The sequence below is a fragment of the Arvicola amphibius genome, chromosome 5 (genome assembly GCF_903992535.2).
Source record: "Arvicola amphibius chromosome 5, mArvAmp1.2, whole genome shotgun sequence".
NCBI classification, from domain to species: domain Eukaryota; kingdom Metazoa; phylum Chordata; class Mammalia; order Rodentia; family Cricetidae; genus Arvicola; species Arvicola amphibius.
In genome coordinates, this window is record NC_052051.1 from 141,969,406 (window position 1) to 141,983,691 (window position 14,286).

The window sequence follows — 14,286 nt, forward strand, 5'->3', positions numbered from 1 at the left end:
CAAACTCTGATGGATAGCTTTGATGGCTGAGCAGAACTGAAGACATAAGAAAAACTGAACGAATATTCCACGAATGGAAAAGTCACTGATACATTAACGGCAGATTTCAAAAACAGTCATTTCTCCGCCATCCTTGAAGTCTGAGGTGGGAGTGGGGGAGAGTTGGAAACGGTTACTCCTTTAAATTTCCGTCTCTGTTAGACCAACCTGAAACCTGGGTTCATGTGTCTTAACGGTCTGCAGGGAGGAGAATTTTGGCAGAGAGGAACTCCGACTCTCTAATTGTGTTGACTGCAATAAAATTGGCCGTGGCAGCAATCAATCTCCATCAAACATGGCTGGGTAGACCAGTGTCTGTGCTGGTACTTCTGGAGAACCGATGACCTATTGTCTGCGCTCCAGTGGAGGTCCTGTCCCAGTTTTCATAGGAATTGGAGGTCTTTCTTCAAGGGCAAAAAGGTCATAGCTCCTAGAGGAAGGATCCACCCAGCTGGGCAGTCCAGACGCATTTCCCTAGAAGAGGGCATGATACCAGGGAGTCCGGGAGATTCGCTCCAGCCTGGAGGAGGGGGCTCCCAGACGCTTAACCATTCCCACTAACTGTCCTGTAGTCCTACTGTGTGCCCAAGAGAGCCGTGGATCAAGTTCCACTGTGGGTGGGCATCTACAACCCAAGAGGCAGTAGGTGCCCCCCTTCCCAAACCGCCCGTGGCCTACCCTCAGCGAGCGCTCCCCTCTCACCCCAGTTCTAGGCTCTTTTTACCGGGCTCAGGATCCCGGGTGTACGCTGACCGCCCCCGAGAGTTCGGGTCCTGCAGCCTGGGGGGCACCGGGTGTGCACCTGGGCGGGGCCGCATCCCCGGCGGCGCCCCCCGCCCCCGCCGTCTGGCCGCGCGCCGGGTCCCCGCCGCAGAGTCGGGGGAGGAGCGGCCGAGGCTGAGTTGAGACAGACCCGGCCTCGGCGCGGTGGCGGTGGCGGTGGCGGGACCCGGCCCCCAGCCCGACAGCACCGGCGCTCTCCCTCCCTCCCTCCCGTCAGCCGGCGGGGATCCCCAGCGAGCCGGGGAGGAGCCGCGGCGGCCGCCAGACAGGCTGCAAGTCCTGAGAAGGCGAAAGGGGGGCGGGGAGCTCCGGGAGCCCGGTGGCAGGTCCCTCTTAAAGAGCCACGCCGCGCCGTGTCGCGCCACCCGGAGCGCTGCCCCTCCCCCGCAGCCCGCAGGGCCGGTGGCCGAACTGCACGGTGGGCGGTCCCGCTCGCCCACCTAGGGGCTGCTGCAGGTGAGTGCCGCCCGCCGCGGTCTCTGCGTCTGGCCGGAGTTCACCTCTGAGCAGAGCCGGGAGGAGGGGGCGGGCAAAGGACCGGGATGCCCGCCAGCCAGCGCCGGCGACCGCTGCCCTGCCAGCCCTGGCGTCCCCGAGACCCGCGCACCAGGTCTGCGAGGCAGTGCCGCGGGTGGGCGCGGAGGGCGGCCGGGGACGCTTGGCCATCCTCGGAGCGCCCGGCTGGCAGAGTCTTGCCGACCGGGACCCGGTGTTGTAGAGTGTCCCGCTGAAGCTGCTTCAGCCAGCAGTGCCCAGCGGTCCGGGTGGGCGCGGGGGTGCGTGCCCCAGGCGGCGACGCTCCTAGGCCTGTGTGCGAACTGCTGCAGTCGTGGGGGGCTGGAGGTCAGCAGCGAGAAGGCGGCGCGGGAGCCTCCCCCTGCACCTTGCGCCCCGGCTCTAGGGTTCCAGGCTTCCCAGCCTTCAGACTGTCTCCCCGGGTCCCCCCACCCCCTCCCGCGCTCTTTGACGTCGGCCGCGGGCTGCCCGGGGCTCCTGGCATTGGTTGGCAAAGTCGATTGTCTGGGGCGGCTGCTGTTACACTTAGGCTGGGTCTCCGGGCCGGGAGGAAGCAGGCGTGTGTTGAATTTCTCTTTGACCCTCACGGTGGAATAAACAGGAAGCGAAGAGCACCCAGCCGGGCTCTGCACTTGCCTTTGTTGTGGGCTCTGCGCTCCACAGGCTGGAGGAGGCTTCCCGGGACCCCTGCCCGGCGTGCCGTCTGGGCACGGCTGGGGGCGCGCCCTGTGAGTACCGGGCTGGGAGACAGTAGGCTCTCTGTGCGTTAACTCGCGGTGGTGCCACAGAGAGCATTTGCTTGCTTGTTTTTAAACTTTTGTCTTTCTTTCTTTCTTTCTTTCTTTCTTTCTTTCTTTCTTTCTTTCTTTCTTTCTTTCTTTTTCTTTTTCTTTTTTTAATTGGAGAGCTCTTGGTGTGCAGAGGTTTCAGGACTACAGGGGTGCATGGTGGGTGGGTGTCATTCCAAGAGCCCACACCAGGCGTGTCTGTTCCGGGTTACCTGGAGAGTCATTGCATTGGCCAGTCAGGACAGCAAGAAACTCGTTAAAACAAGTGGGGCTTCCTAGTTTCTGCCCCAGCACAGGAGTGATTGCTGAGTGTCAGTGGCCACATCAGTCAGCAAAGTGTTCTGTTTTCCCACAAAGACTCTTAATGAGCTCGAACGGATTATTTTGATTGGCTTTTCTTTTCCTCTGTGTCTGTTTTCTTTGTTTTTTCCCCCCTTCTTCTCTAATTATTTTGCCACCTTGCCATCCCTGAAACTCCTCACTAAAAGTTAGAATTAATTATGACTGTGGTATTTATTGGTGACCTTCTGTGCGTTCACATTGGAGTGTGACTCTCAAGAACTGTGTTAGAGGTAGACCCGGATAGAGATGGTGAGTCCTGCTGGACCTTCCAAGTAGAGTGCTGCAGTGGGGAGGTAATGTTCCCCCGCAGCTGGCTTTCCTAGGATGCTGAGGTCCTGGCTTTCAGTCCTAGTACCAGGTACAAAAAGTCGGGGCCTATGCTGGCTTAGCATTACCAAGCTCACTGACAATGGCTCTTTCTATTAGTTTGGGTGTCCCCATACTTTATCCTCCTATCTCTAGTTAACCGGGGCCTTCAGGACTGTGTGTTGGTTTTCACGGAAGGTTCTATGAAGAATACACACGCCAAGCCAGGCCCGCATTTTGTATGAGAGAAGCTACAGTCTTCGAGTGTAAATTCGGCTTACTGGCATCGTGACTCTGCCTTTGCACATTCCTTTTGGAATATAGAATAATATATGTTCTGCGAAGGAATGACACCAAATTTGAATCATGACATGGACAATAAATGGGTCTGAATATTATCCACATACATGTATTTATTGAAATTTAATATTTGTTTTCTGCCATCCCTGCGGAAGCTTAGTTCTTTAAGAGACAACTTTACTATGAATGTAGAACACAGTTAAGAATTGGAGCTGGGACTACTGTAATGGAATTGTAGCTACCATTCCCCTTGTCTAAACAACAACAACAACAACAGCTCCTACAACAACAAAGCCCTCTAGTGTCTTAGCATTCTGCTCTTACCCTTGGAAGAGCTCACTGCCCATGTCTCTGGTTCCAGTTCCTGTAAGTTTGTATTTGTGTTGGAGCAGACTCTTGCCAGCAGGTAGTTATGGCTATCTTTGAGTCCTTTTGGGTGCTTGCTTTTCACGACCATGGTCCTGCAGTGGCGCCCAGCCAGTGCCAGTGCCTCTCGAGTGATTCCGTGGCCATCTGTTGGCACAGCATTTGAGGCTCCACAGCCCTTTCCCTGCCGTTCACCGTTAGAATATAGACATCCATAGGCAAATATTTGTTTTCCCCCAACTGCTAACTGTTCTAAGAATAGTTTTCTTGCCTGGCGTGTTGAGAGCAAGGACCCGTCTGCAGAGGTGTTTACAGCTTGGGTCTGTGCTGTAGTTTTGCTTGACTTAACAGCCTGGCAGAGCAGCCCTGTAGCTCATGGGTCACTGTCTGTTTTTTTATCCGGGTTGCTGGAGGGGTGGATTCCTCATCTGGCAGGGAAGCAAAGAGAGGGAAGGATGACTTTTGCTCCCTGTGGGTAGTTTTTGGCTGGCTGGTAAGTAAAGACCCCAAACTCTGGATCCCTGTGCATGTACCCCACATTGTCAGTCACTTTATAGTGGTTTGTAGGATTGTCCTATGTCGTCATATAAAGCCCAAACCGGTAGGATTCTGAGCAGGAATACCTGAAAGCGCGTAGATTGGCTAAATCTTTATAGAACCCCTGGTTATGTCTCCTCTTTCCTTTCTACTGTGACTGGGCGTGTGGAGTCTCCAGCATACATGTCTCCTTTGGGGTCAGAGTTGAAGGCGACAGCAGGGAAGTAACAGGAGTGTGTAGCATTTTAATCTGGAAAATGTTGGCGTTACTCAACATGATTCGCGTGGACATGGGTAGTAGCTGTTAGTAGTGGCCAACTGCCGTGTTCCTATGTTTCCCTTCCCTCCTCTCTGTCCCCCCATCTGTCCTTGGCTCACTTGTTCTCTGTGTCCTTAGTCCTTTTTGGTAGAAAAACCTCTCAGAAGCCATTATTTCTCTGGTGTCAAAGTTACTTTCTGCCATCATGGGCTGCGTTAAATGGGAATTACATCTTGACCTATATTATGATTGTATACGAGAAGAGAATTGTGAGTTTTAAAATAAGAAAACAGGGCCTGGGGAGATGGCTCAGTCAGTCAGGTATTTGGCACGCAAGTACCAGGACCCGAGTTAAGATCCCTGGTGCCCATGTAGAAGCCAGTGCTGAAGGTTCAGAGATGAGTGGATACTTGGAGCTTGCTAACCATTCAATCTAGATGATTTGGTGAGCTCCAGGTTCAGTGAAGGACCCTGACTCAAAAAGTACAGTGGAGAGAGATTGAAAAAGACCCGATGTTGACCTCTCGTCCGCACATGCGTGTGTACACACATAAACACATACACATGCATGCTCTTACCCCACAAAATAGGAACAGGAATTCTGAATACGATTTGAATTTTATAACCCCCAAGACCTGCCACTTTCGGGGGAGATTGTGTGTGTGTGTGTGTGTATGTGTGTGTGTGTGTATGCACACATGTGTGTGTGCATGTGGCTCATGTGTACACGTATGCCATTGCTTGTGTTCATGTTTGGCAACAAAAGGAAATAAGCAAGCGCCTGTACTGTTCATGGTTATGGATTCTATTGGGTTCAAATTTCCAATTAATATTGGTTTTCCTCTGTTGCAGGAAGACTTGAGAATAATGTCTGTTTTGATACATATCCATTTGATTTAAATATGAATTGCTTTTCTTTGAATTCCTCCAAAAAATGGTGCTTTGGCCTTTTTAAGCTGTTTCTCTCCACCAAGCTTGTTTTCCAGTTAGGTCTTGGAAATTATGAAGAACGGAGCTGTAATTTCTCCCTTGATTGGCAGCTGAGAGCTTTCCTGGACAAAAATAAGGCTCCACTGTGCCAAATGGTTGACTTTTCTAGAATAAAAACTCTGAAGGGTATGCAAAAAGTCTTCTGGTTAATATATTGGCATTCCCAGAACCCACTAAAACCCTGACAGCCTGCCAGCTTCCACTTAACGAGGACGCAGAATGTCTGGCTCAAATTCCCATGAGTGGAGCGAGGTGGGGGCTGGATGTCCACACCCTTTATTAATTTTTAATGACGATATTTTTGTTTTGCAGAGTTTTCTTCAGTACCCTGGCACCCTCACAGCTGACCCCATATTGCTCCCCCCGAACCCCATTCATTTGGTTACTTGGTATTGGGAAACCTGTGAGGTAGTGGAGATCAGTGACAGGTCACTTCTGACTGGGTGGGTTCTTTGGTGGCTGATTTTCTTTCTTGTTCTCCCTTAGTTTTTGAAAAAGGAAGAGATGGGACAGAAAAGATAACAACTATTTTTTTTAAATGATGCTTTGTTGTCTGTTGGTTAAAGAGAAGCATTTATGAAACTTTTAAGTTTGTCAGACAGTTTATATGACAGTGCAAGTTGGTGCTTGCCAAGCTCCAGACAGATTGTTAATGTTACATGACAGGGATAAATAAATTACTGCTGTCTGCACCACGCTTGCACTGCAAACCCACTGTGCAGCCCAGCTGGCTATGTGCTGCTCCTGAGGCCTGGTGGGAGGTGCAGCTGCCCAGAAGGTCTTGTCTGCTGCCTGGAGTGCTGGAACTTGGTTGAGAGGTGAAAAGGGTGTGCCTCTCACCCCTTTTGGGTTGTTCAGCAGAATCTGCTTAACAAATCTCGGTCCTTCCTTACTGTGTTTTTTTTTACTAGGCTGTCCGTCTCTGTCTTCATCTTGGTCTATAGCCATGTTCTTCTTCCCAGGAAAGTGAAGCATGCTTAGCTGCTCAGAGCCCGAGGTCTTCCACATCCATGTTCCAAGCTGTTTACAGTTGTGTTCTTTATGCAGGTACAGACACCAAGAACAAATTGCCTGCTGTCGATGGGTGTACGCTGTCTGGGAGGGGGTTGGGTGGCACTCCTTGGCCATAATGTACTTTTATCATGGCAGTTTGGCGACTCAGCTGGCAGAGTGACAGGTGTAATGAACTTAATGGTCTCGCTCTAGTCGTTAGTGGACACACTGCGCATATTACAAAGCCACCTCACACGCGGAGCCCCAGCCAAGTGATTTGCAATTCTGCTTGCAGATAGGACTCCAGGCCTGCCTTATTAAGTGACATTAAGGTCAGGAATTGGGTGGGTGTGAGAAACATGTGTGTGCCCTTAGCCACCTTGCTTCTGACTGCCCTGGAGCGTCTCTTCAAAGCTTTACTTTGAAGAGGAAACAACCCATCCCATCCACTCTGGCTGGCCCTTCCTTCTCACAGGGTGTGGTGGGGACCCTTTGGTGTGTGTGGACTTCCTGCCCTTGGGGTTTGCAGAATGCAGGCTTCCTGCCAAACTGCTGGTTTCTGTGTGCTTGCGGGCCACTTCTCTCCAGATATAGGCAGTTACTGGGGAGGCATAACAGAGCATTGTTCCTATTGTGTGTGGCCCCAGGGTCTGGCACCCTGTGCCCTGAGTTGGGGTAGTTATTTCTATAGTAGAATCTCACCGTCTAAGGCCAGAGGGCTGCTTTCTGAAAGGCTCCTTGAACCTGGGCAGACCTGTATGGACCCTGACACTCAGTCAGAGCACAGTGGCAGGAATGCCACTTATGGGCATGTGTTCTCTGCTGGATGCTCTTCTTAGAGTTGCACATGTATTGGCTAATGTGATCTTCACAGAAGTTCCGTGACACACACAGCTGACATTCACGTTGCACAGACCCATGTCAAGAAGTTATCCAAAGTCATACAAAATAGTAAACAAAAAACCGGAGTCCTGAACAGCTCAGGCCATCTGGCCAAGAGATGTGTGGCTTTGATACTTTGGAAAAGGGCTACACAGACAGGCCACACATTCTTCTTCAGAGGTCATATGAGTTTGAGAAGGAATAGGTGCTGTAAACAGAGACTGTGCGTTTGTTTCCCGGCCACCCAGACATGAATAATCACATAGGAACTATATTAATTACAGCACTGTTTGACCAATGGCTCAGGTATATTCCTAGCTACCTCCTACATCTTTTTAAAATTGATTTTGTTGAGTTATACATTTTTCTCTGCTCCCCTCCCTTCTTCTCCTCTCCCCTTCAACCCCCTCCCATGGTCCCCATGCTCCCCATTTACTCAGAAGATCTTGTCTTTTTCTACTTCCCATGTAGATTAGACCATGTATGTCTCTCTTAGGGTACTCTTTGTTGTCTAGGTTCTCTGGGATTGTGATTTGCAGGCTGGTTTTCTTTGCTTTATGTTTAAAAACTACTTATGAGTGAGTACATATGCTATTTTGAAGAAGGAGCGGCGGGCTGCGTTCCGCCGCCCGGCTCCTGTAGGCTTAGCTTTACCCAAAATAATTACACGGAAACTGTATTCATTTAAACACTGCCTGGTCCATTAGTTTCAGCCTCTTATTGGCTAATTCTCACATCTTGCTTTAACCCATATTTAGTAATCTGTGTAGTACCACGAGGTGGTCGCATACCAGGAGAGATCTTAACCTGCGTCTGTCTTGGAGAGGAGAAGCATGGCGACTGACTATGGCGACTGCCTGACTCTGCTTTCTTTCTCCCACAATTCTGTTCTGTCTACTCCACCTACCTAATTTTCTGTCCTACTAAAGGGCCAAGGCAGTGTCTTTATTAACAAATGACAGTAGACAGATGACCCTCCTCAATCAATATTTGTCTTTCTGGATCTGAGTTACCTCACTCAGTATAATGTTTTCTAGCTCCATCCATTTGCCTGTAAATTTCAAGATGTCATTATTTTTTTCCTGCTGTGTAGTACTCCATTGTGTAAAATGTACCACATTTTCCTTATCCATTCTTTGGTTGAGGGGCATTTAGGTTGTTTCCAGGTTCTGGCTATGACAAACAATGCTGCTATGAACAGAGTTGAACACATGTCCTTGTGGCATAAGGTTGAGCATCCTTTGTATATATACCCAAAAGTGTTATTGCTGGGTCTTGAGAAACGTTGTTTCCTAATATTCTAAGAAATCGCCATACTGATAACCAAAGGGGTTGTACCAGCTTGCACTCCCACCAGCAATGCAGGAGAGTTCCCTTTTCCCCACAACCTCTCCAGCATAAGTTGTCATCAGTGTTTTTGATCTTGGCCACTCTTACAGATATAAGGTGGAATCTCAGTCGTTTTGATTTGCATTTCTCTAAATGCAAATGACTAAATGACTAAAGATGTTGCTAGCTCTTATATCTTAAATCAACCCATTTCTATTCATCTGTGTATCGCCACAAGGTTGTTGCTTACCAGTAAGGTTCTGGCATCTATCTCCTTTGGCAGCTACATGGCGTCTCTCTGACTCCGCCTTCTTTCTCCCTGCATTCAGTTTAGTTTTCCCACCTGCCTATATTCTGCCCTGCCATAGGCCAATGGTAATAAAATATGTTCACAGTGTACCGAGGGGAATCCCACATCAGGGTGCCATTTCTCTACTTGTCTCTGTGTAGGCCTCAGTAAGATTCTAGCCAGTTCGGGTCCTCGCATCTACCCCCTCTCCCACGTGGTGTTTCCTCACTTCTCTCCCTGTTCTGATTCCACTCTCTGCTCTCTGGTCTGTGGTGAGAGCCTCAGTTTTGAGAACTGGGCCACCAGCAGCTTTGTGTTTGTTAGTTTACTCCTTCAATTCCTTAAAAGAAAAGCAAAGCACAACCCAGCCGAGTGCTTTTCCTTGTCCTTCAAAACTATATGCATTTCCCTTTCCACAGCGGGCTGGAGAAGCGTGACTGCCCACTTCCTAGGGATAAAACCGGCCCACAGAAGAGTGTGTGGGGCGGAGGGGAGGCTGGAAGACTTCAAAGTGTCTCTTTAGGATCACTGAGTACCATGCTTCTCCCTTTGGCTCACATATGAAGAAACTTGAAAACACATCTTGAAGATTCTGGACTTGGCACCACAGGGCATCAATTAGTTAGCCACGCAGAGATACACATATGCTCCTTGTGAACACTTGTGCATCTTGGGACCCACACAGAGTCCATGTAGGTTTGAGATTATAGGAAGAGGTAAGATCTGAGAGATGCATAGAAAATTGGGCCCTTATTCTGTTTGGGTACCTTCTCATGGCCATAGGACAGCAAAGGACAGCTTCTAAGCTCAATATCTAGCATTCTTTGGGGCTATTGTCTGGATTGTGTGCCATCTCCTATACAAAAATGCATCATGGCACCACTCATTGCGGGGCATGTTGGACCTTTTGTTGGGTCGGTCCACAGGCTGGTCTGAAAGGTTCTGTTTGGGGAGATGAGGTCTCTCAATGACTATCCTGGTCTAGGTTCTGTCTTCCTTGTATCTGTAACACTGTGGGTACCCAGAACCTGGGCCTGTCCAAGCGTAGCTGTATCTGTTAATAGCTGGGCAGAAATAAGATTTTTTTCCTCCTATTCATTTACTACTGAAAATAGGAAATACAGAAAGAAAGAAGGAAAAGAAAATTTATTGAAATTGCCCATGGCTCTACCATCTCTAGAGCTGATCAGTACAAGCAGTTTAGCTGATTCTGTTCAGTTTATTGACTGGGTATAAACTTATATATAGAATCGTATCGATTGGTTGTAAGATCACATACAAAATTTATATATCCTTTTCTTTTGAAACATTGTTATTCAACCATGAACATTTTAATGTGGTTTAAACATTGTTCTAAAATATTTCTTATGATGAGTATATACGATTCGCCTTTAGGAATCTTTCAGAAAATATTGTATATGTGTGTTTAATATTGTATATGTGTGTCTGTTTGTGGGTATGTTCCCATATGTGCAGGTGCTCTTGAGGTCCAGAAGAAGGTGACAGTCGATTCCTTGAGTTGGAGTTACAGGAGGTTGTGAGCCAACCTCCTTGGGCTCTAGAAACTGAACCTGGGTCCTTTGCAGGGCAATACTTGCAGTTAAATGCCGAGCTGATTAAGTGGTTGCTTCTCTGTGCTAGATGTTTGTGTCCTCCGCTGAGGCACGTCATGCTCTCTGTACTCGTACATGTCAACGAAGGTCTCAACCCTTCCAGACCTGTATGCTACCCAACAAAGCCTTGCCTCCCACACTGCTGGCTCCTAAATCTTGAGAGAAATGAAAATCATGTTTAATAAAAGTCAGTCTTTTATAGAAAAGCAACAGGTGCAGACTGTTTGAAGCAGTTGGAGGATGCAGGAAGAAGGGGTCACTCTTCCAGGGCTGTAGCTATCTTCATAGGCACCTTCATTCCTGACGTGGGGGAACTTGTATACAGTGCAAGGCGTCCATCTGTTCTGTGGGTGCATGTTGGGGGCAGTAGGCAGGGTTCTTGGGATTGCGCAAGCAGTTCTGTTTTGAGTGAAGCCTTCCTAGGAGTGTTCAACAGGGACACAGGCATGGTAAGGACAGATTGCAATGCAGCTAGGGTGGACGTCTGTTCCTGAAGTCACTCTGCACCATCTACCTGAGCGTTGGACCTCAGGGCAGGTTCTTCTGTGTGTCCAGAGGCACAGTGAGTGCCATTACCTTCCCGAGGTATATACCTGCTCTCATGGGGAGTGGGCAGTGTGCATAGTACCAAGATCTTAGCGATGGCATCTCATTAATGGGGTGATGGCCATTCCAGAGACCTGGCTAGTACAGTCCCTTGGCATGTTCTGGAGCCCATGGTGGTTCTGTGTTTACAAATGGTACCACTTTTTGGTAGATGTGGTTGCCGTGAAGCTGTGTGCTGGATAGGTACTAGAACATTTACTCAGTATCCAAGTGTCTGAAGGTTACATGGGTGTAACCTTCCCTTGTGTACGGCTGCCTGGAGCTGCTTTTTATTTGTTTGTTCTTGGCTGCACAGAGATTGGCTGCCTGGGTGCCTTTTGGATATGTTAGCTGCAGGATGTCCAAGGTGGTGTTGACTCTCAGTTGGCTTGGCTGGATATTTGCTTTTCTGCAACTTTGGCTATTAAAATTGTTGCCCCACCCTAATCATGCTTAGCTTTCGTCTTATTGGTGTTTGGATTATGACATAATCTTTTTTTTTTTAAAGTGGTGTGGTTCTGTGTTTCAAATATTTTTCATCTGAAAAGAATTTTTAAAAAAAAGTATGTATACAGTGTGCTGGCTAGTTTTATGTCAGCATGACACAGGCTAGAGTCATTTGAAAGGAGGGAGCCTCAACTGAAAAAAATGTCCCCAAAGATCTGGCTATAGGGCATTTTCTTAATTAGTGATTGATGGGGGAGAGCCCACCCTGTTGTGGATGGCACCATCCCTGGGCTGGTGGTCCTGACTTCTATAAAAAAGCAGTTTGAACAAGCCATGATGAACAGGCCAGTAAGCAGAACCCCTCTGTGACCTTTGCATCAACTCCTGTCTCCAGGTTCCTGCCCTGTTTGAGTTCCTGCCCTGACTTCCTTCAGTGATGGACTATGGATATGGAAGTGTAAGCCAAAACAAACACTTTCCTCTACTGTAGGAGGAGGCAGCTTGTTTGTCTCCTGGCTGTCCAGAAACTGAAATAACCACACAGAAACTGTATTAATTAAATCACTGCTTAGCCCATTAGGTCTAGCTTCTTATTGGCTAACTCTTACATATTAATTTAACCCATCTCCATTAATCTGTGTATCACCACGTGGCTGTGGTTTACCGGCTAAAGTTTTGGCATCTGTCTCCGGCAGGGCTACATGGCTTCTCTCTGACTCTGCCTTCCCATCTCCCAGCATTCAGCCTAGTTTCCCCTGCCTACCTCTACTCCTTGCACAGGCCTAAGACAGTTTCTTTATTAACCAATGGTATTCACAGCATACGGAGGGGAATCCTACATCACTCTACAACTAGGCTTTTGTTTGTGGTGTTTTATCGTAGCAATAGTAACCCTAACTAAGACATACAGTTATAATTAGCTCTGCATAGTGCATCAGTTCAAGAAAATCATGTTTTTGTTTGTTTGGTTTTTCGAGTCAGGGTTTCTCTGTTACCTTTGTTGTCATGGAACTCACTCTGTAAACCAGGCTGGCCTCAAACTCACAGAGATCCATCTGCTTCTGCCTCTTGAGCGCATTAAAGGAGATGCCACCACACTCGGCTGTATCCAGTTTTTAAAATCTGGGTACACTTAGATAACTAAGGGTCCTGTCCTGATGGAGAAGGCTATCCCTGCCTGGTCCACTGAGGAAGCTGAGTTGGTGCAGGGATTTGAGCGTAAGCCTTGGGGTAACTGCCCGCATGCAGTACCAGTGGAAGGACTGAGCAGGCCCGTGGCTCAGGATCCCCATAGGGCTCACCACTGGGGGTCACTGTCACCTGTTTCTCCTCTAGCCATCCCTCTTGTCTCCCTGGACTGCTTGGAGACTTTGTCAACCCAGAACGTTTCTAGACGCCACCCCTCACTCTGCTGATCTCCAGCGTAACTTGTTGCTCCTTTCTTACATTTTGGGAGGACAAAATGAGATAAGGGTGTGTGCAACCATTTGGGAGGAGTCCATTACCACACACACTGCTTCCTAAATGGACGCCATTAAGCCAAACATGAAGAGTGTGTGTAGTGCCTGCCCGGAACTGGAATGTGGTAAGAGGCCCAGTTCATGCTCTTTGGGGACTTAGAGACTCTGAGAAAAATGGAATATGATATAAGAAGCAACTGGCAACTAAGGGCTCTTCCATGAGCAGACTTATAATCCAGTCTCGTTTCAGAAAAGCATCCTACATGGCAGAGAGAGAGGCCGCTAGGCCAAAGGGTGGCGAGTGCAGGGGCTTCTGCAGCCCACCTTTCGCTCACTCTCTTTCCTCCTAGAACTCATATGCTGTCCAAGGTTCTGAGAGTGCAAATACCGAAAGGCGCAGGTCTGTCCCCCACCGTCAGAAGACAGGGGTGCACAGCGTAGTGACAGCCCCACTAGAGGAGGGAGGGGAGGCGTTCTGCGGACTTTGGAGAATGGAGGGAGATTTTCGGAGGGACTAAAGATTTGTGTTCTGTGTCCCTCAGGTCCACTTCCCACCGCCCTGTTCACACCTCTAGTCCCCAGTGTGACAGGATCGAAGAGTCCGAGCTTCCAGGAGGCCATTAAGCCAGCACTGGGGACATGGATAAGATAGAGGTGAACGCACAGCCACGTGGCTACATGTAGGGGAGGCTGATGTGTCTAACTGTGTCACAGATGCGTGTCAGTGCTTACAGCTCCTGAAACTTCAAAGTTCAAGTTTAAATTATTTCTGTTAGTATTTTTTTTTTTTTTTTTTTTTTTTTTTACTTTGAGTTTCTGGAAAACAAACTCATGCTCTCTAGCAAGCACTACGTTACCCACACTCCCCAGCTCCTATGTCTGTAGCTTTTATGTGCCAACAGCTCGAAATCCATGTTTGTTTCACTGTGTGGGCACTGAAGGGCCCCTTTCCCAAGTTTTGTTTGGAGGGTCGCAGGGGGCCGGCAGCTTAGGTGACACAAAAGACTCATGCATTGCTGACCCAGAGAAACTGTCCTCAAGATATTGGGATCATTTACTCATGTTTGGAGCATGGGCACTGTTTTAGTTCCTATGAATGGGGCCTTTTGGTCTAGTAAGTTAATTTGATTAAGTAGTGCACAGAGCACAGGGGGCGAAGTAACATTTCTTTAACTGGCTTCACGGAATGTGCATCATGGGTAAGACACAAGGGTTTTAAATTTCAGACACTTGTGGGTACTCGGGCTCAAGACAGAGTGGAACTGTGGTGGGATGCAGCCCAGCATTGGGGTGTTGAAGGAACAAAGTCTTCCTGGGATAGATTGAGCACAAGGGGTCCTTACAGGTTTTGTAGTTGAAGGATGGGCCAGTTCTCAAAGGCGAAAACAGGGTGAGGAATTTTGTTGGAAGACTGTAAACAAGGACAAGGGCACATGTTTGGTTAGCATCAGCCATGGCTAGC

General features: G+C 48.5%; 1 protein-coding gene across 4 annotated transcripts in view; it reads left to right on the forward strand.

The window, feature by feature from the left end:
- The first annotated feature begins 1,022 nt into the window (after positions 1-1,022).
- The window catches only part of Ldlrad4 (low density lipoprotein receptor class A domain containing 4), a 334,133-nt gene continuing 320,869 nt past the window's right edge, over positions 1,023-14,286 (forward strand). The window contains exon 1 of one of the 4 annotated variants that reach the window (XM_038329205.1): positions 1,023-1,278. The gene's annotated coding sequence lies outside the window, so the exon portion shown is untranslated. Of the gene's footprint in view, positions 1,279-1,729; positions 2,067-3,914; positions 3,934-14,286 lie in introns of those variants that run through there. The other 3 variants (XM_038329204.1, XM_038329209.1, XM_038329208.1) reach the window with 3 other exon arrangements.